The sequence below is a fragment of the Platichthys flesus genome, chromosome 20 (assembly GCF_949316205.1).
Source record: "Platichthys flesus chromosome 20, fPlaFle2.1, whole genome shotgun sequence".
NCBI classification, from domain to species: domain Eukaryota; kingdom Metazoa; phylum Chordata; class Actinopteri; order Pleuronectiformes; family Pleuronectidae; genus Platichthys; species Platichthys flesus.
The window spans coordinates 2,136,654-2,161,128 of NC_084964.1; the positions used below are offsets into that span (position 1 = coordinate 2,136,654).

Consider the following 24,475-nt stretch of genomic DNA (forward strand, 5'->3'; position numbering starts at 1 on the left):
TGGGTTCGAGCCCCACGTTGGGCTATGAATCTTTTGAGATTCGGAATTGAGCACCAGCATGCAGATCAAAGTCTTAGCTTAAAGGACTCCTTATTGAAGGATACTTCAGAGCAAATACATTCCATAGAGTTCGCAAACATCAACGGCTGATCAGAATATTATATATATATTGAACCCATCAATTTGTCTAGATTATAAAGCTAAACTAGAATGGAAAACTGCAAGAGATTGAATCCCTAACCAATGACAAGCGTTGGTTTGGTCTTCTTGCGAAAGAATTGGACAACATGGTTCAGGGTGTTTTTGTTCACGGAACTTGTGCTGAAAACATTAAAGGTAAAACTTATTCTGTAATCTGATCATTATCTCAGACCTAGGATGTTTTCATACAAGAGGGTATTACTTCTCATGAAACATATTTCTTGCATTCTAACATTTCTATTGTGATGGGACGTTATTTGGAAGAAGCGCCAGATCAGTTCGGTAGAGCATGACACTCTTAATCTCAGGGTCATGGGTTCGAGCCCCACGTTGGGCTATGGAGATTTTAAGGTTAGGAATTGAGCACCAGCATGCAGATCAAAGTCTATCTTAAAAGACTCCTTATTAAAGGATACTTCAGAGCAAATACATTCCATAGAGTTCGCAAACATCAACGGCTGATCAGAATATTATGTATATATTAAACCCATCAATTTGTCTAGATTATATAGCTAAACTAGAATGGAAAACTGCAAGAGATTGAATCCCAAACCAATGACAAGCGTGTGTTTGATCTTCTTGCGAAAGAATTGGACAACATGGTTCATGGTGTTTTTGTTCACGGAACTTGTGCTGAAAACATTAAAGGTAAAGGGTTTTACTTCTCATGAAACATATTTCTTGCATTCTAACATTTCTATTGTGATGGGAAGTTACAAGGAAGAAGCCCGGCTAGCTCAGTTCGGTAGAGCATGAGACTCTTAATCTCAGCGTAGTGGGTTCGAGCCCCACGTTGGGCTATGGAGATTTTAAGGTTAGGAATTGAGCACCAGCATGCAGATCAAAGTCTATCTTAAAAGACTCCTTATTAAAGGATACTTCAGAGCAAATACATTCCATAGAGTTCGCAAACATCAACGGCTGATCAGAATATTATATATATATTGAACCCATCAATTTGTCTAGATTATAAAGCTAAACTAGAATGGAAAACTGCAAGAGATTGAATCCCAAACCAATCTGATCATTATCTCAGACCTAGGTTGTTTTCATACAAGAGGGTTTTACTTCTCATGAAACATATTTCTTGCATTCTAACATTTCTATTGTGTTGGGAAGTTATAAGGAAGATGTCCGGCTAGCTCAGTTCGGTAGAGCATGAGTCTCTTAATCTCAGGGTCGTGGGTTCGAGCCCCACGTTGGGCTATGAAGCTTTTGAGATTCGGAATTGAGCACCAGCATGCAGATCAAAGTCTTAGCTTAAAGGACTCCTTATTAAAGAATACTTCAGAGAAAATACATTCCATAGTGTTCACACACACCAAGCAAACATAAACGGCTGATCAGAAAATTATATATATATTGAACCCATCAATTTGTCTAGATTATCTAGCTTAACTAGAATGGAAAACTGCAAGAGATTGAATCCCTAACCAATGACAAGCATTGGTTTGATCTTCTTGCGAAATAATTGGACAACATGGTTCAGGTTGTTTTTGTTCATGGAACTTGTGCTCAAAAACATTAAAGGTAAAATGTATTCTGTAATCTGATCATTATCTCAGACCTAGGTTGTTTTCATACAAGAGGGTTTTACTTCTCATGAAACATATTTCTTGCATTCTAACATTTCTATTGTGTTGGGAAGTTATAAGGAAGATGTCCGGCTAGCTCAGTTCGGTAGAGCATGAGACTCTTAATCTCAGGGTTGTGGGTTCGAGCCCCACGTTGGGCTATGAATCTTTTGAGATTCGGAATTGAGCACCAGCATGCAGATCAAAGTCTTAGCTTAAAGGACTCCTTATTGAAGGATACTTCAGAGCAAATACATTCCATAGAGTTCGCAAACATCAACGGCTGATCAGAATATTATATATATATTGAACCCATCAATTTGTCTAGATTATAAAGCTAAACTAGAATGGAAAACTGCAAGAGATTGAATCCCTAACCAATGACAAGCGTTGGTTTGGTCTTCTTGCGAAAGAATTGGACAACATGGTTCAGGGTGTTTTTGTTCACGGAACTTGTGCTGAAAACATTAAAGGTAAAACTTATTCTGTAATCTGATCATTATCTCAGACCTAGGTTGTTTTCATACAAGAGGGTATTACTTCTCATGAAACATATTTCTTGCATTCTAACATTTCTATTGTGATGGGAAGTTATTTGGAAGAAGCGCCAGATCAGTTCGGTAGAGCATGACACTCTTAATCTCAGGGTCATGGGTTCGAGCCCCACGTTGGGCTATGGAGATTTTAAGGTTAGGAATTGAGCACCAGCATGCAGATCAAAGTCTATCTTAAAAGACTCCTTATTAAAGGATACTTCAGAGCAAATACATTCCATAGAGTTCGCAAACATCAACGGCTGATCAGAATATTATGTATATATTAAACCCATCAATTTGTCTAGATTATATAGCTAAACTAGAATGGAAAACTGCAAGAGATTGAATCCCAAACCAATGACAAGCGTGTGTTTGATCTTCTTGCGAAAGAATTGGACAACATGGTTCATGGTGTTTTTGTTCACGGAACTTGTGCTGAAAACATTAAAGGTAAAGGGTTTTACTTCTCATGAAACATATTTCTTGCATTCTAACATTTCTATTGTGATGGGAAGTTACAAGGAAGAAGCCCGGCTAGCTCAGTTCGGTAGAGCATGAGACTCTTAATCTCAGCGTAGTGGGTTCGAGCCCCACGTTGGGCTATGGAGATTTTAAGGTTAGGAATTGAGCACCAGCAAGCAGATCAAAGTCTATCTTAAAAGACTCCTTATTAAAGGATACTTCAGAGCAAATACATTCAATAGAGTTCGCAAACATCAACGGCTGATCAGAATATTATATATATATTAAACCCATCAATTTGTCTAGATTATAAAGCTAAACTAGAATGGAAAACTGCAAGAGATTGAATCCCAAACCAATGACAAGCGTGTGTTTGATCTTCTTGCGAAAGAATTGGACAACATGGTTCAGGGTGTTTTTGTTCACGGAACTTGTGCTGAAAACATTAAAGGTAAAGGGTTTTACTTCTCATGAAACATATTTCTTGCATTCTAACATTTCTATTGTGATGGGAAGTTATAAGGAAGAAGCCCGGCTAGCTCAGTTCGGTAGAGTATGAGACTCTTAATCTCAGGGTCGTGGGTTCGAGCCCCACGTTGGGCTATGGACCTTTTGAGATTCGGAATTGAGCACCAGCATGCAGATCAAAGTCTTAGCTTAAAAGACTCCTTATTAAAGGATACTTCAGAGCAAATACATTCCATAGAGTTCACACACACCAAGCAAACATCAACGTCTGATCAGAAAATTATATATATTAAACCCATCAATTTGTCTAGATTATATAGCTAAACTAGAATGGAAAACTGCAAGAGATTGAATCCCTAACCAATGACAAGCGTGTGTTTGATCTTCTTGCGAAAGAATTGGACAACATTGTCCAGGCGGTTTTTGTTCACGGAACTAAACCGCCTGTTTTCATACAAGAGGGTTTTACTTCTCATGAAACATATTTCTTGCATTCTAACATTTCTATTATGATGGGAAGTTATTTGCAAGAAGAGCCAGCTCAGTTCGGTAGAGCATGACACTCTTAATCTCAGGGTCGTGGGTTCGAGCCCCATGTTGGGCTGCGGAGATTTTAAGTTTAGGAATTGAGCACCAGCATGCAGATGAAAGTCTTAGCTTAAAAGACTCCTTATTAAAGAATACTTCAGAGAAAATACATTCCATAGTGTTCACACAAACCAAGCAAACATCAACGGCTGATCAGAAAATTATATATATATTGAACCCATCAATTTGTCTAGATTATCTAGCTTAACTAGAATGGAAAACTGCAAGAGATTGAATCCCTAACCAATGACAAGCATTGGTTTGATCTTCTTGCGAAATAATTGGACAACATGGTTCAGGTTGTTTTTGTTCATGGAATTTGTGCTCAAAAACATTAAAGGTAAAATGTATTCTGTAATCTGATCATTATCTCAGACCTAGGTTGTTTTCATACAAGAGGGTTTTACTTCTCATGAAACATATTTCTTGCATTCTAACATTTCTATTGTGTTGGGAAGTTATAAGGAAGATGTCCGGCTAGCTCAGTTCGGTAGAGCATGAGACTCTTAATCTCAGGGTTGTGGGTTCGAGCCCCACGTTGGGCTATGAATCTTTTGAGATTCGGAATTGAGCACCAGCATGCAGATCAAAGTCTTAGCTTAAAGGACTCCTTATTAAAGGATACTTCAGAGCAAATACATTCCATAGAGTTCGCAAACATCAACGGCTGATCAGAATATTATATATATATTGAACCCATCAATTTGTCTAGATTATAAAGCTAAACTAGAATGGAAAACTGCAAGAGATTGAATCCCAAACCAATCTGATCATTATCTCAGACCTAGGTTGTTTTCATACAAGAGGGTTTTACTTCTCATGAAACATATTTCTTGCATTCTAACATTTCTATTGTGATGGGAAGTTATTTGGAAGAAGCGCCAGATCAGTTCGGTAGAGCATGACACTCTTAATCTCAGGGTCGTGGGTTCGAGCCCCACGTTGGCCTATGGAGATTTTAAGGTTAGGAATTGAGCACCAGCATGCAGATGAAAGTCTTAGCTTAAAAGACTCCTTATTAAAGGATACTTCAGAGCAAATACATTCCATAGAGTTCACACACACCAAGCAAACATCAATGTCTGATCAGAAAATTATATATATACTGAACCCATCAATTTGTCTAGATTATCTAGCTTAACTAGAATGGAAAACTGCAAGAGATTGAATCCCAAACCAATGACAAGCGTGTGTTTGATCTTCTTGCGAAAGAATTGGACAACATGGTTCAGGGTGTTATTGTTCACGGAACTTGTGCTGAAAACATTAAAGGTAAAGGGTTTTACTTCTCATGAAACATATTTCTTGCATTCTAACATTTCTATTGTGATGGGAAGTTATAAGGAAGAAGCCCGGCTAGCTCAGTTCGGGAGAGCATGAGACTCTTAATCTCAGGGTCGTGGGTTCGAGCCCCACGTTGGGCTATGGACCTTTTGAGATTCGGAATTGAGCACCAGCATGCAGATCAAAGTCTTAGCTTAAAAGACTCCTTATTAATGGATACTTCAGAGCAAATACATTCCATAGAGTTCACACACACCAAGCAAACATCAACGTCTGATCAGAAAATTATATATATTAAACCCATTAATTTGTCTAGATTATATAGCTAAACTAGAATGGAAAACTGCAAGAGATTGAATCCCTAACCAATGACAAGCGTGTGTTTGATCTTCTTGCCAAAGAATTGGACAACATGGTTTAGGGTGTTTTGTTCACGGAACTTGTGCTGAAAACATTAAAGGTAAAGGGTTTTACTTCTCATGAAACATATTTCTTGCATTCTAACATTTCTATTATGATGGGAAGCTATTTGGAAGAAGAGCCAGCTCAGTTCGGTAGAGCATGACACTCTTAATCTCAGGGTCGTGGGTTCGAGCCCCATGTTGGGCTACGGAGATTTTAAGGTTAGGAATTGAGCACCAGCATGCAGATGAAAGTCTTAGCTTAAAAGACTCCTTATTAAAGAATACTTCAGAGAAAATACATTCCATAGTGTTCACACACACCAAGCAAACATCAACGGCTGATCAGAAAATTATATATATATTGAACCCATCAATTTGTCTAGATTATCTAGCTTAACTAGAATGGAAAACTGCAAGAGATTGAATCCCTAACCAATGACAAGCATTGGTTTGATCTTCTTGCGAAATAATTGGACAACATGGTTCAGGTTGTTTTTGTTCATGGAACTTGTGCTCAAAAACATTAAAGGTAAAATGTATTCTGTAATCTGATCATTATCTCAGACCTAGGTTGTTTTCATACAAGAGGGTTTTACTTCTCATGAAACATATTTCCTGCATTCTAACATTTCTATTGTGTTGGGAAGTTATAAGGAAGATGTTCGGCTAGCTCAGTTCGGTAGAGCATGAGACTTTTAATCTCAGGGTTGTGGGTTCGAGCCCCATGTTGGGCTATGAAGCTTTTGAGATTCGGAATTGAGCACCAGCATGCAGATCAAAGTCTTAGCTTAAAGGACTCCTTATTAAAGGATACTTCAGAGCAAATGCATTCCATAGAGTTCGCAAACATCAACGGCTGATCAGAATATTATATATATATTAAACCCATCAATTTGTCTAGATTATAAAGCTAAACTAGAATGGAAAACTGCAAGAGATTGAATCCCAAACCAATGACAAGCGTGTGTTTGATCTTTTTGCGAAAGAATTGGACAACATGGTTCAGGGTGTTTTTGTTCACGGAACTTGTGCTGAAAACATTAAAGGTAAAGGGTTTTACTTCTCATGAAACATATTTCTTGCATTCTAACATTTCTATTGTGATGGGAAGTTATAAGGAAGAAGCCCGGCTAGCTCAGTTCGGTAGAGCATGAGACTCTTAATCTCAGGGTTGTGGGTTCGAGCCCCACGTTGGGCTATGAATCTTTTGAGATTCGGAATTGAGCACCAGCATGCAGATCAAAGTCTTAGCTTAAAGGACTCCTTATTAAAGGATACTTCAGAGCAAATACATTCCATAGAGTTCGCAAACATCAACGGCTGATCGGAATATTGTATATATATTGAACCCATCAATTTGTCTAGATTATAAATCTAAACTAGAATGGAAAACTGCAAGAGATTGAATCCCAAACCAATGACAAGCGTGTGTTTGATCTTCTTGCGAAAGAATTGGACAACATGGTTCAGGGTGTTTTTGTTCACGGAACTTGTGCTGAAAACTTTAAAAGTAAAACTTATTCTGTAATCTCATCATTATCTCAGACCTAGGTTGTTTTCATACAAGAGGGTTTTACTTCTCATGAAACATATTTCTTGCATTCTAACATTTCTATTGTGATGTGAAGTATTTGGAAGAAGCGCCAGATCAGTTCGGTAGAGCATGACACTCTTAATCTCAGGGTCGTGGGTTCAAGCCCCACGTTGGCCTATGGAGATTTTAAGGTTAGGAATTGAGCACCAGCATGCAGATGAAAGTCTTAGCTTAAAAGACTCCTTATTAAAGGATACTTCAGAGCAAATACATTCCATAGAGTTCACACACACCAAGCAAACATCAATGTCTGATCAGAAAATTATATATATACTGAACCCATCAATTTGTCTAGATTATCTAGCTTAACTAGAATGGAAAACTGCAAGAGATTGAATCCCTAACCAATGACAAGCGTTGGTTTGGTCTTCTTGCGAAAGAATTGGACAACATGGTTCAGGGTGTTTTTGTTCACGGAACTTGTGCTGAAAACATTAAAGGTAAAACTTATTCTGTAATCTGATCATTATCTCAGACCTAGGTTGTTTTCATACAAGAGGGTATTACTTCTCATGAAACATATTTCTTGCATTCTAACATTTCTATTGTGATGGGAAGTTATTTGGAAGAAGCGCCAGATCAGTTCGGTAGAGCATGACACTCTTAATCTCAGGGTCATGGGTTCGAGCCCCACGTTGGGCTATGGAGATTTTAAGGTTAGGAATTGAGCACCAGCATGCAGATCAAAGTCTATCTTAAAAGACTCCTTATTAAAGGATACTTCAGAGCAAATACATTCCATAGTGTTCGCAAACATCAACGGCTGATCAGAATATTATATATATATTAAACCCATCAATTTGTCTGGATTATATAGCTAAACTAGAATGGAAAACTGCAAGAGATTGAATCCCAAACCAATGACAAGCGTGTGTTTGATCTTCTTGCGAAAGAATTGGACAACATGGTTCATGGTGTTTTTGTTCACGGAACTTGTGCTGAAAACATTAAAGGTAAAGGGTTTTACTTCTCATGAAACATATTTCTTGCATTCTAACATTTCTATTGTGATGGGAAGTTACAAGGAAGAAGCCCGGCTAGCTCAGTTCGGTAGAGCATGAGACTCTTAATCTCAGCGTAGTGGGTTCGAGCCCCACGTTGGGCTATGGACCTTTTGAGATTCGGAATTGAGCACCAGCATGCAGATCAAAGTCTTATCTTAAAAGACTCCTTATTAAAGGATACTTCAGAGCAAATACATTCCATAGAGTTCACACACAAACTGCAAGAGATTGAATCCCTAACCAATGACAAGCGTTGGTTTGATCTTCTTGCGAAAGAATTGGACAACATGGTTCAGGGTGTTTTTGTTCACGGAACTTGTGCTGAAAACTTTAAAAGTAAAACTTATTCTGTAATCTCATCATTATCTCAGACCTAGGTTGTTTTCATACAAGAGGGTTTTACTTCTCATGAAACATATTTCTTGCATTCTAACATTTCTATTATGATGGGAAGTTATTTGGAAGAAGCGCCAGATCAGTTCGGTAGAGCATGACACTCTTAATCTCAGGGTCGTGGGTTCGAGCCCCACGTTGGGCTATGGAGATTTTAAGGTTAGGAATTGAGCACCAGCAAGCAGATCAAAGTCTATCTTAAAAGACTCCTTATTAAAGGATACTTCAGAGCAAATACATTCCATAGAGTTCGCAAACATCAACGGCTGATCAGAATATTATATATATATTAAACCCATCAATTTGTCTAGATTATAAAGCTAAACTAGAATGGAAAACTGCAAGAGATTGAATCCCAAACCAATGACAAGCGTGTGTTTGATCTTCTTGCGAAAGAATTGGACAACATGGTTCAGGGTGTTTTTGTTCACGGAACTTGTGCTGAAAACATTAAAGGTAAAGGGTTTTACTTCTCATGAAACATATTTCTTGCATTCTAACATTTCTATTGTGATGGGAAGTTATAAGGAAGAAGCCCGGCTAGCTCAGTTCGGTAGAGTATGAGACTCTTAATCTCAGGGTCGTGGGTTCGAGCCCCACGTTGGGCTATGGACCTTTTGAGATTCGGAATTGAGCACCAGCATGCAGATCAAAGTCTTAGCTTAAAAGACTCCTTATTAAAGGATACTTCAGAGCAAATACATTCCATAGAGTTCGCAAACATCAACGGCTGATCGGAATATTGTATATATATTGAACCCATCAATTTGTCTAGATTATAAATCTAAACTAGAATGGAAAACTGCAAGAGATTGAATCCCAAACCAATGACAAGCGTGTGTTTGATCTTCTTGCGAAAGAATTGGACAACATGGTTCAGGGTGTTTTTGTTCACGGAACTTGTGCTGAAAACTTTAAAAGTAAAACTTATTCTGTAATCTCATCATTATCTCAGACCTAGGTTGTTTTCATACAAGAGGGTTTTACTTCTCATGAAACATATTTCTTGCATTCTAACATTTCTATTGTGATGTGAAGTATTTGGAAGAAGCGCCAGATCAGTTCGGTAGAGCATGACACTCTTAATCTCAGGGTCGTGGGTTCAAGCCCCACGTTGGCCTATGGAGATTTTAAGGTTAGGAATTGAGCACCAGCATGCAGATGAAAGTCTTAGCTTAAAAGACTCCTTATTAAAGGATACTTCAGAGCAAATACATTCCATAGAGTTCACACACACCAAGCAAACATCAATGTCTGATCAGAAAATTATATATATACTGAACCCATCAATTTGTCTAGATTATCTAGCTTAACTAGAATGGAAAACTGCAAGAGATTGAATCCCTAACCAATGACAAGCGTTGGTTTGGTCTTCTTGCGAAAGAATTGGACAACATGGTTCAGGGTGTTTTTGTTCACGGAACTTGTGCTGAAAACATTAAAGGTAAAACTTATTCTGTAATCTGATCATTATCTCAGACCTAGGTTGTTTTCATACAAGAGGGTATTACTTCTCATGAAACATATTTCTTGCATTCTAACATTTCTATTGTGATGGGAAGTTATTTGGAAGAAGCGCCAGATCAGTTCGGTAGAGCATGACACTCTTAATCTCAGGGTCATGGGTTCGAGCCCCACGTTGGGCTATGGAGATTTTAAGGTTAGGAATTGAGCACCAGCATGCAGATCAAAGTCTATCTTAAAAGACTCCTTATTAAAGGATACTTCAGAGCAAATACATTCCATAGTGTTCGCAAACATCAACGGCTGATCAGAATATTATATATATATTAAACCCATCAATTTGTCTGGATTATATAGCTAAACTAGAATGGAAAACTGCAAGAGATTGAATCCCAAACCAATGACAAGCGTGTGTTTGATCTTCTTGCGAAAGAATTGGACAACATGGTTCATGGTGTTTTTGTTCACGGAACTTGTGCTGAAAACATTAAAGGTAAAGGGTTTTACTTCTCATGAAACATATTTCTTGCATTCTAACATTTCTATTGTGATGGGAAGTTACAAGGAAGAAGCCCGGCTAGCTCAGTTCGGTAGAGCATGAGACTCTTAATCTCAGCGTAGTGGGTTCGAGCCCCACGTTGGGCTATGGACCTTTTGAGATTCGGAATTGAGCACCAGCATGCAGATCAAAGTCTTATCTTAAAAGACTCCTTATTAAAGGATACTTCAGAGCAAATACATTCCATAGAGTTCACACACAAACTGCAAGAGATTGAATCCCTAACCAATGACAAGCGTTGGTTTGATCTTCTTGCGAAAGAATTGGACAACATGGTTCAGGGTGTTTTTGTTCACGGAACTTGTGCTGAAAACTTTAAAAGTAAAACTTATTCTGTAATCTCATCATTATCTCAGACCTAGGTTGTTTTCATACAAGAGGGTTTTACTTCTCATGAAACATATTTCTTGCATTCTAACATTTCTATTATGATGGGAAGTTATTTGGAAGAAGCGCCAGATCAGTTCGGTAGAGCATGACACTCTTAATCTCAGGGTCGTGGGTTCGAGCCCCACGTTGGGCTATGGAGATTTTAAGGTTAGGAATTGAGCACCAGCAAGCAGATCAAAGTCTATCTTAAAAGACTCCTTATTAAAGGATACTTCAGAGCAAATACATTCCATAGAGTTCGCAAACATCAACGGCTGATCAGAATATTATATATATATTAAACCCATCAATTTGTCTAGATTATAAAGCTAAACTAGAATGGAAAACTGCAAGAGATTGAATCCCAAACCAATGACAAGCGTGTGTTTGATCTTCTTGCGAAAGAATTGGACAACATGGTTCAGGGTGTTTTTGTTCACGGAACTTGTGCTGAAAACATTAAAGGTAAAGGGTTTTACTTCTCATGAAACATATTTCTTGCATTCTAACATTTCTATTGTGATGGGAAGTTATAAGGAAGAAGCCCGGCTAGCTCAGTTCGGTAGAGTATGAGACTCTTAATCTCAGGGTCGTGGGTTCGAGCCCCACGTTGGGCTATGGACCTTTTGAGATTCGGAATTGAGCACCAGCATGCAGATCAAAGTCTTAGCTTAAAAGACTCCTTATTAAAGGATACTTCAGAGCAAATACATTCCATAGAGTTCGCAAACATCAACGGCTGATCGGAATATTGTATATATATTGAACCCATCAATTTGTCTAGATTATAAATCTAAACTAGAATGGAAAACTGCAAGAGATTGAATCCCAAACCAATGACAAGCGTGTGTTTGATCTTCTTGCGAAAGAATTGGACAACATGGTTCAGGGTGTTTTTGTTCACGGAACTTGTGCTGAAAACTTTAAAAGTAAAACTTATTCTGTAATCTCATCATTATCTCAGACCTAGGTTGTTTTCATACAAGAGGGTTTTACTTCTCATGAAACATATTTCTTGCATTCTAACATTTCTATTGTGATGTGAAGTATTTGGAAGAAGCGCCAGATCAGTTCGGTAGAGCATGACACTCTTAATCTCAGGGTCGTGGGTTCAAGCCCCACGTTGGCCTATGGAGATTTTAAGGTTAGGAATTGAGCACCAGCATGCAGATGAAAGTCTTAGCTTAAAAGACTCCTTATTAAAGGATACTTCAGAGCAAATACATTCCATAGAGTTCACACACACCAAGCAAACATCAATGTCTGATCAGAAAATTATATATATACTGAACCCATCAATTTGTCTAGATTATCTAGCTTAACTAGAATGGAAAACTGCAAGAGATTGAATCCCTAACCAATGACAAGCGTTGGTTTGGTCTTCTTGCGAAAGAATTGGACAACATGGTTCAGGGTGTTTTTGTTCACGGAACTTGTGCTGAAAACATTAAAGGTAAAACTTATTCTGTAATCTGATCATTATCTCAGACCTAGGTTGTTTTCATACAAGAGGGTATTACTTCTCATGAAACATATTTCTTGCATTCTAACATTTCTATTGTGATGGGAAGTTATTTGGAAGAAGCGCCAGATCAGTTCGGTAGAGCATGACACTCTTAATCTCAGGGTCATGGGTTCGAGCCCCACGTTGGGCTATGGAGATTTTAAGGTTAGGAATTGAGCACCAGCATGCAGATCAAAGTCTATCTTAAAAGACTCCTTATTAAAGGATACTTCAGAGCAAATACATTCCATAGTGTTCGCAAACATCAACGGCTGATCAGAATATTATATATATATTAAACCCATCAATTTGTCTGGATTATATAGCTAAACTAGAATGGAAAACTGCAAGAGATTGAATCCCAAACCAATGACAAGCGTGTGTTTGATCTTCTTGCGAAAGAATTGGACAACATGGTTCATGGTGTTTTTGTTCACGGAACTTGTGCTGAAAACATTAAAGGTAAAGGGTTTTACTTCTCATGAAACATATTTCTTGCATTCTAACATTTCTATTGTGATGGGAAGTTACAAGGAAGAAGCCCGGCTAGCTCAGTTCGGTAGAGCATGAGACTCTTAATCTCAGCGTAGTGGGTTCGAGCCCCACGTTGGGCTATGGACCTTTTGAGATTCGGAATTGAGCACCAGCATGCAGATCAAAGTCTTATCTTAAAAGACTCCTTATTAAAGGATACTTCAGAGCAAATACATTCCATAGAGTTCACACACAAACTGCAAGAGATTGAATCCCTAACCAATGACAAGCGTTGGTTTGATCTTCTTGCGAAAGAATTGGACAACATGGTTCAGGGTGTTTTTGTTCACGGAACTTGTGCTGAAAACTTTAAAAGTAAAACTTATTCTGTAATCTCATCATTATCTCAGACCTAGGTTGTTTTCATACAAGAGGGTTTTACTTCTCATGAAACATATTTCTTGCATTCTAACATTTCTATTATGATGGGAAGTTATTTGGAAGAAGCGCCAGATCAGTTCGGTAGAGCATGACACTCTTAATCTCAGGGTCGTGGGTTCGAGCCCCACGTTGGGCTATGGAGATTTTAAGGTTAGGAATTGAGCACCAGCAAGCAGATCAAAGTCTATCTTAAAAGACTCCTTATTAAAGGATACTTCAGAGCAAATACATTCCATAGAGTTCGCAAACATCAACGGCTGATCAGAATATTATATATATATTAAACCCATCAATTTGTCTAGATTATAAAGCTAAACTAGAATGGAAAACTGCAAGAGATTGAATCCCAAACCAATGACAAGCGTGTGTTTGATCTTCTTGCGAAAGAATTGGACAACATGGTTCAGGGTGTTTTTGTTCACGGAACTTGTGCTGAAAACATTAAAGGTAAAGGGTTTTACTTCTCATGAAACATATTTCTTGCATTCTAACATTTCTATTGTGATGGGAAGTTATAAGGAAGAAGCCCGGCTAGCTCAGTTCGGTAGAGTATGAGACTCTTAATCTCAGGGTCGTGGGTTCGAGCCCCACGTTGGGCTATGGACCTTTTGAGATTCGGAATTGAGCACCAGCATGCAGATCAAAGTCTTAGCTTAAAAGACTCCTTATTAAAGGATACTTCAGAGCAAATACATTCCATAGAGTTCACACACACCAAGCAAACATCAACGTCTGATCAGAAAATTATATATATTAAACCCATCAATTTGTCTAGATTATATAGCTAAACTAGAATGGAAAACTGCAAGAGATTGAATCCCTAACCAATGACAAGCGTGTGTTTGATCTTCTTGCGAAAGAATTGGACAACATTGTCCAGGCGGTTTTTGTTCACGGAACTAAACCGCCTGTTTTCATACAAGAGGGTTTTACTTCTCATGAAACATATTTCTTGCATTCTAACATTTCTATTATGATGGGAAGTTATTTGCAAGAAGAGCCAGCTCAGTTCGGTAGAGCATGACACTCTTAATCTCAGGGTCGTGGGTTCGAGCCCCATGTTGGGCTACGGAGATTTTAAGTTTAGGAATTGAGCACCAGCATGCAGATGAAAGTCTTAGCTTAAAAGACTCCTTATTAAAGAATACTTCAGAGAAAATACATTCCATAGTGTTCACACAAACCAAGCAAACATCAACGGCTGATCAGAAAATTATATATATATTGAACCCATCAATTTGTCTAGATTATCTAGCTTAACTAGAATGGAAAACTGCAAGAGATTGAATCCCTAACCAATGACAAGCATTGGTTTGATCTTCTTGCGAAATAATTGGACAACATGGTTCAGGTTGTTTTTGTTCATGGAATTTGTGCTCAAAAACATTAAAGGTAAAATGTATTCTGTAATCTGATCATTATCTCAGACCTAGGTTGTTTTCATACAAGAGGGTTTTACTTCTCATGAAACATATTTCTTGCATTCTAACATTTCTATTGTGTTGGGAAGTTATAAGGAAGATGTCCGGCTAGCTCAGTTCGGTAGAGCATGAGACTCTTAATCTCAGGGTTGTGGGTTCGAGCCCCACGTTGGGCTATGAATCTTTTGAGATTCGGAATTGAGCACCAGCATGCAGATCAAAGTCTTAGCTTAAAGGACTCCTTATTAAAGGATACTTCAGAGCAAATACATTCCATAGAGTTCGCAAACATCAACGGCTGATCAGAATATTATATATATATTGAACCCATCAATTTGTCTAGATTATAAAGCTAAACTAGAATGGAAAACTGCAAGAGATTGAATCCCAAACCAATCTGATCATTATCTCAGACCTAGGTTGTTTTCATACAAGAGGGTTTTACTTCTCATGAAACATATTTCTTGCATTCTAACATTTCTATTGTGTTGGGAAGTTATAAGGAAGATGTCCGGCTAGCTCAGTTCGGTAGAGCATGAGACTCTTAATCTCAGGGTCGTGGGTTCGAGCACCACGTTGGGCTATGGACCTTTTGAGATTCAGAATTGAGCACCAGCATGCAGATCAAAGTCTTAGCTTAAAAGACTCCTTATTAAAGGATACTTCAGAGCAAATACATTCCATAGAGTTCGCAAACATCAACGGCTGATCAGAATATTATATATATATTAAACCCATCAATTTGTCTAGATTATCTAGCTTAACTAGAATGGAAAACTGCAAGAGATTGAATCCCTAACCAATGACAACCATTGGTTTGATCTTCTTGCGAAATAATTGGACAACATGGTTCAGGTTGTTTTTGTTCATGGAACTTGTGCTCAAAAACATTAAAGGTAAAATGTATTCTGTAATCTGATCATTATCTCAGACCTAGGTTGTTTTCATACAAGAGGGTTTTACTTCTCATGAAACATATTTCTTGCATTCTAACATTTCTATTGTGTTTGGAAGTCATAAGGAAGATGTCCGGCTAGCTCAGTTCGGTAGAGCATGAGACTCTTAATCTCAGGGTCGTGGGTTCGAGCCCCACGTTGGGCTATGAATCTTTTGAGATTCGGAATTGAGCACCAGCATGCAGATCAAAGTCTTAGCTTAAAAGACTCCTTATTAAAGGATACTTCAGAGCAAATACATTCCATAGAGTTCACACACAAACTGCAAGAGATTGAATCCCTAACCAATGACAAGCGTTGGTTTGATCTTCTTGCGAAAGAATTGGACAACATGGTTCAGGGTGTTTTTGTTCACGGAACTTGTGCTGAAAACTTTAAAAGTAAAACTTATTCTGTAATCTCATCATTATCTCAGACCTAGGTTGTTTTCATACAAGAGGGTTTTACTTCTCATGAAACATATTTCTTGCATTCTAACATTTCTATTATGATGGGAAGTTATTTGGAAGAAGCGCCAGATCAGTTCGGTAGAGCATGACACTCTTAATCTCAGGGTCGTGGGTTCGAGCCCCACGTTGGGCTATGGAGATTTTAAGGTTAGGAATTGAGCACCAGCAAGCAGATCAAAGTCTATCTTAAAAGACTCCTTATTAAAGGATACTTCAGAGCAAATACATTCCATAGAGTTCGCAAACATCAACGGCTGATCAGAATATTATATATATATTAAACCCATCAATTTGTCTAGATTATAAAGCTAAACTAGAATGGAAAACTGCAAGAGATTGAATCCCAAACCAATGACAAGCGTGTGTTTGATCTTCTTGCGAAAGAATTGGACAACATGGTTCAGGGTGTTTTTGTTCACGGAACTTGTGCTGAAAACATTAAAGGTAAAGGGTTTTACTTCTCATGAAACATATTTCTTGCATTCTAACATTTCTATTGTGATGGGAAGTTATAAGGAAGAAGCCCGGCTAGCTCAGTTCGGTAGAGTATGAGACTCTTAATCTCAGGGTCGTGGCTTCGAGCCCCACGTTGGGCTATGGACCTTTTGAGATTCGGAATTGAGCACCAGCATGCAGATCAAAGTCTTAGCTTAAAAGACTCCTTATTAAAGGATACTTCAGAGCAAATACATTCCATAGAGTTCACACACAAACTGCAAGAGATTGAATCCCTAACCAATGACAAGCGTTGGTTTGATCTTCTTGCGAAAGAATTGGACAACATGGTTCAGGGTGTTTTTGTTCACGGAACTTGTGCTGAAAACTTTAAAAGTAAAACTTATTCTGTAATCTCATCATTATCTCAGACCTAGGTTGTTTTCATACAAGAGGGTTTTACTTCTCATGAAACATATTTCTTGCATTCTAACATTTCTATTATGATGGGAAGTTATTTGGAAGAAGCGCCAGATCAGTTCGGTAGAGCATGACACTCTTAATCTCAGGGTCGTGGGTTCGAGCCCCACGTTGGGCTATGGAGATTTTAAGGTTAGGAATTGAGCACCAGCAAGCAGATCAAAGTCTATCTTAAAAGACTCCTTATTAAAGGATACTTCAGAGCAAATACATTCCATAGAGTTCGCAAACATCAACGGCTGATCAGAATATTATATATATATTAAACCCATCAATTTGTCTAGATTATAAAGCTAAACTAGAATGGAAAACTGCAAGAGATTGAATCCCAAACCAATGACAAGCGTGTGTTTGATCTTCTTGCGAAAGAATTGGACAACATGGTTCAGGGTGTTTTTGTTCACGGAACTTGTGCTGAAAACATTAAAGGTAAAGGGTTTTACTTCTCATGAAACATATTTCTTGCATTCTAACATTTCTATTGTGATGGGAAGTTATAAGGAAGAAGCCCGGCTAGCTCAGTTCGGTAGAGTATGAGACTCTTAATCTCAGGGTCGTGGGTTCGAGCCCCACGTTGGGCTATGGACCTTTTGAGATTCGGAATTGAGCACCAGCATGCAGATCAAAGTCTTAGCTTAAAAGACTCCTTATTAAAGGATACTTCAGAGCAAATACATTCCATAGAGTTCACACACACCAAGCAAACATCAACGTCTGATCAGAAAATTATATATATTAAACCCATCAATTTGTCTAGATTATATAGCTAAACTAGAATGGAAAACTGCAAGAGATTGAATCCCTAACCAATGACAAGCGTGTGTTTGATCTTCTTGCGAAAGAATTGGACAACATGGTTTAGGGTGTTTTGTTCACGGAACTTGTGCTGAAAACATTAAAGGTAAAGGGTTTTACTTCTCATGAAACATATTTCTTGCATTCTAACATTTCTATTATGATGGGAAGCTATTTGGAAGAAGAGCCAGCTCAGTTCGGTAGAGCATGACACTCTTAATCTCAGGGTCGTGGGTTCGAGCCCCATGTTGGGCTACGGAGATTTTAAGGTTAGGAATTGAGCACCAGCATGCAGATGAAAGTCTTAGCTTAAAAGACTCCTTATTAAAGAATACTTCAGAGAAAATACATTCCAAAGTGTTCACACACACCAAGCAAACATCAACGGCTGATCAGAAAATTATATATATATTGAACCCATCAATTTGTCTAGATTATCTAGCTTAACTAGAATGGAAAACTGCAAGAGATTGAATCCCTAACCAATGACAAGCATTGGTTTGATCTTCTTGCGAAATAATTGGACAACATGGTTCAGGTTGTTTTTGTTCATGGAACTTGTGCTCAAAAACATTAAAGGTAAAATGTATTCTGTAATCTGATCATTATCTCAGACCTAGGTTGTTTTCATACAAGAGGGTTTTACTTCTCATGAAACATATTTCCTGCATTCTAACATTTCTATTGTGTTGGGAAGTTATAAGGAAGATGTTCGGCTAGCTCAGTTCGGTAGAGCATGAGACTTTTAATCTCAGGGTTGTGGGTTCGAGCCCCACGTTGGGCTATGAAGCTTTTGAGATTCGGAATTGAGCACCAGCATGCAGATCAAAGTCTTAGCTTAAAGGACTCCTTATTAAAGGATACTTCAGAGCAAATACATTCCATAGAGTTCGCAAACATCAACGGCTGATCAGAATATTATATATATATTAAACCCATCAATTTGTCTAGATTATAAAGCTAAACTAGAATGGAAAACTGCAAGAGATTGAATCCCAAACCAATGACAAGCGTGTGTTTGATCTTTTTGCGAAAGAATTGGACAACATGGTTCAGGGTGTTTTTGTTCACGGAACTTGTGCTGAAAACATTAAAGGTAAAGGGTTTTACTTCTCATGAAACATATTTCTTGCATTCTAACATTTCTATTGTGATGGGAAGTTATAAGGAAGAAGCCCGGCTAGCTCAGTTCGGTAGAGCATGAGACTCTTAATCTCAGGGTCGTGGGTTCGAGCCCCATGTTGGGCTACGGAGATTTTAAGTTTAGGAATTGAGCACCAGCATGCAGATGAAAGTCTTAGCTTAAAAGACTCCTTATTAAAGAATACTTCAGAGAAAATACATTCCATAGTGTTCACACAAACCAAGCAAACATCAACGGCTGATCAGAAAATTATATATATATTGAACCCATCAATTTGTCTAGATTATCTAGCTTAACTAGAATGGAAAACTGCAAGAGATTGAATCCCTAACCAATGACAAGCATTGGTTTGATCTTCTTGCGAAATAATTGGACAACATGGTTCAGGTTGTTTTTGTTCATGGAATTTGTGCTCAAAAACATTAAAGGTAAAATGTATTCTGTAATCTGATCATTATCTCAGACCTAGGTTGTTTTCATACAAGAGGGTTTTACTTCTCATGAAACATATTTCTTGCATTCTAACATTTCTATTGTGTTGGGAAGTTATAAGGAAGATGTCCGGCTAGCTCAGTTCGGTAGAGCATGAGACTCTTAATCTCAGGGTTGTGGGTTCGAGCCCCACGTTGGGCTATGAATCTTTTGAGATTCGGAATTGAGCACCAGCATGCAGATCAAAGTCTTAGCTTAAAGGACTCCTTATTAAAGGATACTTCAGAGCAAATACATTCCATAGAGTTCGCAAACATCAACGGCTGATCAGAATATTATATATATATTGAACCCATCAATTTGTCTAGATTATAAAGCTAAACTAGAATGGAAAACTGCAAGAGATTGAATCCCAAACCAATCTGATCATTATCTCAGACCTAGGTTGTTTTCATACAAGAGGGTTTTACTTCTCATGAAACATATTTCTTGCATTCTAACATTTCTATTGTGTTGGGAAGTTATAAGGAAGATGTCCGGCTAGCTCAGTTCGGTAGAGCATGAGACTCTTAATCTCAGGGTCGTGGGTTCGAGCACCACGTTGGGCTATGGACCTTTTGAGATTCAGAATTGAGCACCAGCATGCAGATCAAAGTCTTAGCTTAAAAGACTCCTTATTAAAGGATACTTCAGAGCAAATACATTCCATAGAGTTCGCAAACATCAACGGCTGATCAGAATATTATATATATATTAAACCCATCAATTTGTCTAGATTATCTAGCTTAACTAGAATGGAAAACTGCAAGAGATTGAATCCCTAACCAATGACAACCATTGGTTTGATCTTCTTGCGAAATAATTGGACAACATGGTTCAGGTTGTTTTTGTTCATGGAACTTGTGCTCAAAAACATTAAAGGTAAAATGTATTCTGTAATCTGATCATTATCTCAGACCTAGGTTGTTTTCATACAAGAGGGTTTTACTTCTCATGAAACATATTTCTTGCATTCTAACATTTCTATTGTGTTTGGAAGTCATAAGGAAGATGTCCGGCTAGCTCAGTTCGGTAGAGCATGAGACTCTTAATCTCAGGGTCGTGGGTTCGAGCCCCACGTTGGGCTATGAATCTTTTGAGATTCGGAATTGAGCACCAGCATGCAGATCAAAGTCTTAGCTTAAAAGACTCCTTATTAAAGGATACTTCAGAGCAAATACATTCCATAGAGTTCACACACAAACTGCAAGAGATTGAATCCCTAACCAATGACAAGCGTTGGTTTGATCTTCTTGCGAAAGAATTGGACAACATGGTTCAGGGTGTTTTTGTTCACGGAACTTGTGCTGAAAACTTTAAAAGTAAAACTTATTCTGTAATCTCATCATTATCTCAGACCTAGGTTGTTTTCATACAAGAGGGTTTTACTTCTCATGAAACATATTTCTTGCATTCTAACATTTCTATTATGATGGGAAGTTATTTGGAAGAAGCGCCAGATCAGTTCGGTAGAGCATGACACTCTTAATCTCAGGGTCGTGGGTTCGAGCCCCACGTTGGGCTATGGAGATTTTAAGGTTAGGAATTGAGCACCAGCAAGCAGATCAAAGTCTATCTTAAAAGACTCCTTATTAAAGGATACTTCAGAGCAAATACATTCCATAGAGTTCGCAAACATCAACGGCTGATCAGAATATTATATATATATTAAACCCATCAATTTGTCTAGATTATAAAGCTAAACTAGAATGGAAAACTGCAAGAGATTGAATCCCAAACCAATGACAAGCGTGTGTTTGATCTTCTTGCGAAAGAATTGGACAACATGGTTCAGGGTGTTTTTGTTCACGGAACTTGTGCTGAAAACATTAAAGGTAAAGGGTTTTACTTCTCATGAAACATATTTCTTGCATTCTAACATTTCTATTGTGATGGGAAGTTATAAGGAAGAAGCCCGGCTAGCTCAGTTCGGTAGAGTATGAGACTCTTAATCTCAGGGTCGTGGCTTCGAGCCCCACGTTGGGCTATGGACCTTTTGAGATTCGGAATTGAGCACCAGCATGCAGATCAAAGTCTTAGCTTAAAAGACTCCTTATTAAAGGATACTTCAGAGCAAATACATTCCATAGAGTTCACACACAAACTGCAAGAGATTGAATCCCTAACCAATGACAAGCGTTGGTTTGATCTTCTTGCGAAAGAATTGGACAACATGGTTCAGGGTGTTTTTGTTCACGGAACTTGTGCTGAAAACTTTAAAAGTAAAACTTATTCTGTAATCTCATCATTATCTCAGACCTAGGTTGTTTTCATACAAGAGGGTTTTACTTCTCATGAAACATATTTCTTGCATTCTAACATTTCTATTATGATGGGAAGTTATTTGGAAGAAGCGCCAGATCAGTTCGGTAGAGCATGACACTCTTAATCTCAGGGTCGTGGGTTCGAGCCCCACGTTGGGCTATGGAGATTTTAAGGTTAGGAATTGAGCACCAGCAAGCAGATCAAAGTCTATTTTAAAAGACTCCTTATTAAAGGATACTTCAGAGCAAATACATTCCATAGAGTTCGCAAACATCAACGGCTGATCAGAATATTATATATATATTAAACCCATCAATTTGTCTAGATTATAAAGCTAAACTAGAATGGAAAACTGCAAGAGATTGAATCCCAAACCAATGACAAGCGTGTGTTTGATCTTCTTGCGAAAGAATTGGACAACATGGTTCAGGGTGTTTTTGTTCACGGAACTTGTGCTGAAAACATTAAAGGTAAAGGGTTTTACTTCTCATGAAACATATTTCTTGCATTCTAACATTTCTATTGTGATGGGAAGTTATAAGGAAGAAGCCCGGCTAGCTCAGTTCGGTAGAGTATGAGACTCTTAATCTCAGGGTCGTGGCTTCGAGCCCCACGTTGGGCTATGGACCTTTTGAGATTCGGAATTGAGCACCAGCATGCAGATCAAAGTCTTAGCTTAAAAGACTCCTTATTAAAGGATACTTCAGAGCAAATACATTCCATAGAGTTCACACACAAACTGCAAGAGATTGAATCCCTAACCAATGACAAGCGTTGGTTTGATCTTCTTGCGAAAGAATTGGACAACATGGTTCAGGGTGTTTTTGTTCACGGAACTTGTGCTGAAAACTTTAAAAGTAAAACTTATTCTGTAATCTCATCATTATCTCAGACCTAGGTTGTTTTCATACAAGAGGGTTTTACTTCTCATGAAACATATTTCTTGCATTCTAACATTTCTATTATGATGGGAAGTTATGTGGAAGAAGCGCCAGATCAGTTCGGTAGAGCATGACACTCTTAATCTCAGGGTCGTGGGTTCGAGCCCCACGTTGGGCTATGGAGATTTTAAGGTTAGGAATTGAGCACCAGCAAGCAGATCAAAGTCTATCTTAAAAGACTCCTTATTAAAGGATACTTCAGAGCAAATACATTCCATAGAGTTCGCAAACATCAACGGCTGATCAGAATATTATATATATATTAAACCCATCAATTTGTCTAGATTATAAAGCTAAACTAGAATGGAAAACTGCAAGAGATTGAATCCCAAACCAATGACAAGCGTGTGTTTGATCTTCTTGCGAAAGAATTGGACAACATGGTTCAGGGTGTTTTTGTTCACGGAACTTGTGCTGAAAACATTAAAGGTAAAGGGTTTTACTTCTCATGAAACATATTTCTTGCATTCTAACATTTCTATTGTGATGGGAAGTTATAAGGAAGAAGCCCGGCTAGCTCAGTTCGGTAGAGTATGAGACTCTTAATCTCAGGGTCGTGGGTTCGAGCCCCACGTTGGGCTATGGACCTTTTGAGATTCGGAATTGAGCACCAGCATGCAGATCAAAGTCTTAGCTTAAAAGACTCCTTATTAAAGGATACTTCAGAGCAAATACATTCCATAGAGTTCACACACAAACTGCAAGAGATTGAATCCCTAACCAATGACAAGCGTTGGTTTGATCTTCTTGCGAAAGAATTGGACAACATGGTTCAGGGTGTTTTTGTTCACGGAACTTGTGCTGAAAACTTTAAAAGTAAAACTTATTCTGTAATCTCATCATTATCTCAGACCTAGGTTGTTTTCATACAAGAGGGTTTTACTTCTCATGAAACATATTTCTTGCATTCTAACATTTCTATTATGATGGGAAGTTATTTGGAAGAAGCGCCAGATCAGTTCGGTAGAGCATGACACTCTTAATCTCAGGGTCGTGGGTTCGAGCCCCACGTTGGGCTATGGAGATTTTAAGGTTAGGAATTGAGCACCAGCAAGCAGATCAAAGTCTATCTTAAAAGACTCCTTATTAAAGGATACTTCAGAGCAAATACATTCCATAGAGTTCGCAAACATCAACGGCTGATCAGAATATTATATATATATTAAACCCATCAATTTGTCTAGATTATAAAGCTAAACTAGAATGGAAAACTGCAAGAGATTGAATCCCAAACCAATGACAAGCGTGTGTTTGATCTTCTTGCGAAAGAATTGGACAACATGGTTCAGGGTGTTTTTGTTCACGGAACTTGTGCTGAAAACATTAAAGGTAAAGGGTTTTACTTCTCATGAAACATATTTCTTGCATTCTAACATTTCTATTGTGATGGGAAGTTATAAGGAAGAAGCCCGGCTAGCTCAGTTCGGTAGAGTATGAGACTCTTAATCTCAGGGTCGTGGGTTCGAGCCCCACGTTGGGCTATGGACCTTTTGAGATTCGGAATTGAGCACCAGCATGCAGATCAAAGTCTTAGCTTAAAAGACTCCTTATTAAAGGATACTTCAGAGCAAATACATTCCATAGAGTTCACACACACCAAGCAAACATCAACGTCTGATCAGAAAATTATATATATTAAACCCATCAATTTGTCTAGATTATATAGCTAAACTAGAATGGAAAACTGCAAGAGATTGAATCCCTAACCAATGACAAGCGTGTGTTTGATCTTCTTGCGAAAGAATTGGACAACATTGTCCAGGCGGTTTTTGTTCACGGAACTAAACCGCCTGTTTTCA

At 38.2% G+C, this 24,475-nt stretch overlaps 9 non-coding genes across 9 annotated transcripts; all 9 read left to right on the plus strand.

Annotated features, from left to right (window-relative positions):
- The first annotated feature begins 6,177 nt into the window (after nucleotides 1–6,177).
- Nucleotides 6,178–6,251, plus strand: trnak-uuu (transfer RNA lysine (anticodon UUU)). Its single transcript has one exon. It is a non-coding gene; the product is annotated as a tRNA-Lys (tRNA).
- Nucleotides 6,252–6,641: 390 nt separating this feature from the next.
- On the plus strand, nucleotides 6,642–6,715 carry trnak-cuu (transfer RNA lysine (anticodon CUU)). The gene has a single exon. It is a non-coding gene; the product is annotated as a tRNA-Lys (tRNA).
- A 2,327-nt stretch (nucleotides 6,716–9,042) lies between these two features.
- Nucleotides 9,043–9,116, plus strand: trnak-cuu (transfer RNA lysine (anticodon CUU)). Its single transcript has one exon. It is a non-coding gene; the product is annotated as a tRNA-Lys (tRNA).
- Nucleotides 9,117–11,443: 2,327 nt separating this feature from the next.
- Nucleotides 11,444–11,517, plus strand: trnak-cuu (transfer RNA lysine (anticodon CUU)). Its single transcript has one exon. It is a non-coding gene; the product is annotated as a tRNA-Lys (tRNA).
- Nucleotides 11,518–13,844: 2,327 nt separating this feature from the next.
- On the plus strand, nucleotides 13,845–13,918 carry trnak-cuu (transfer RNA lysine (anticodon CUU)). The gene has a single exon. It is a non-coding gene; the product is annotated as a tRNA-Lys (tRNA).
- Nucleotides 13,919–17,567: 3,649 nt separating this feature from the next.
- Nucleotides 17,568–17,641, plus strand: trnak-cuu (transfer RNA lysine (anticodon CUU)). The gene has a single exon. It is a non-coding gene; the product is annotated as a tRNA-Lys (tRNA).
- A 924-nt stretch (nucleotides 17,642–18,565) lies between these two features.
- Nucleotides 18,566–18,639, plus strand: trnak-uuu (transfer RNA lysine (anticodon UUU)). Its single transcript has one exon. It is a non-coding gene; the product is annotated as a tRNA-Lys (tRNA).
- A 4,544-nt stretch (nucleotides 18,640–23,183) lies between these two features.
- trnak-cuu (transfer RNA lysine (anticodon CUU)) lies at nucleotides 23,184–23,257 on the plus strand. The gene has a single exon. It is a non-coding gene; the product is annotated as a tRNA-Lys (tRNA).
- Nucleotides 23,258–24,083: 826 nt separating this feature from the next.
- Nucleotides 24,084–24,157, plus strand: trnak-cuu (transfer RNA lysine (anticodon CUU)). The gene has a single exon. It is a non-coding gene; the product is annotated as a tRNA-Lys (tRNA).
- Nucleotides 24,158–24,475: the final 318 nt, after the last annotated feature.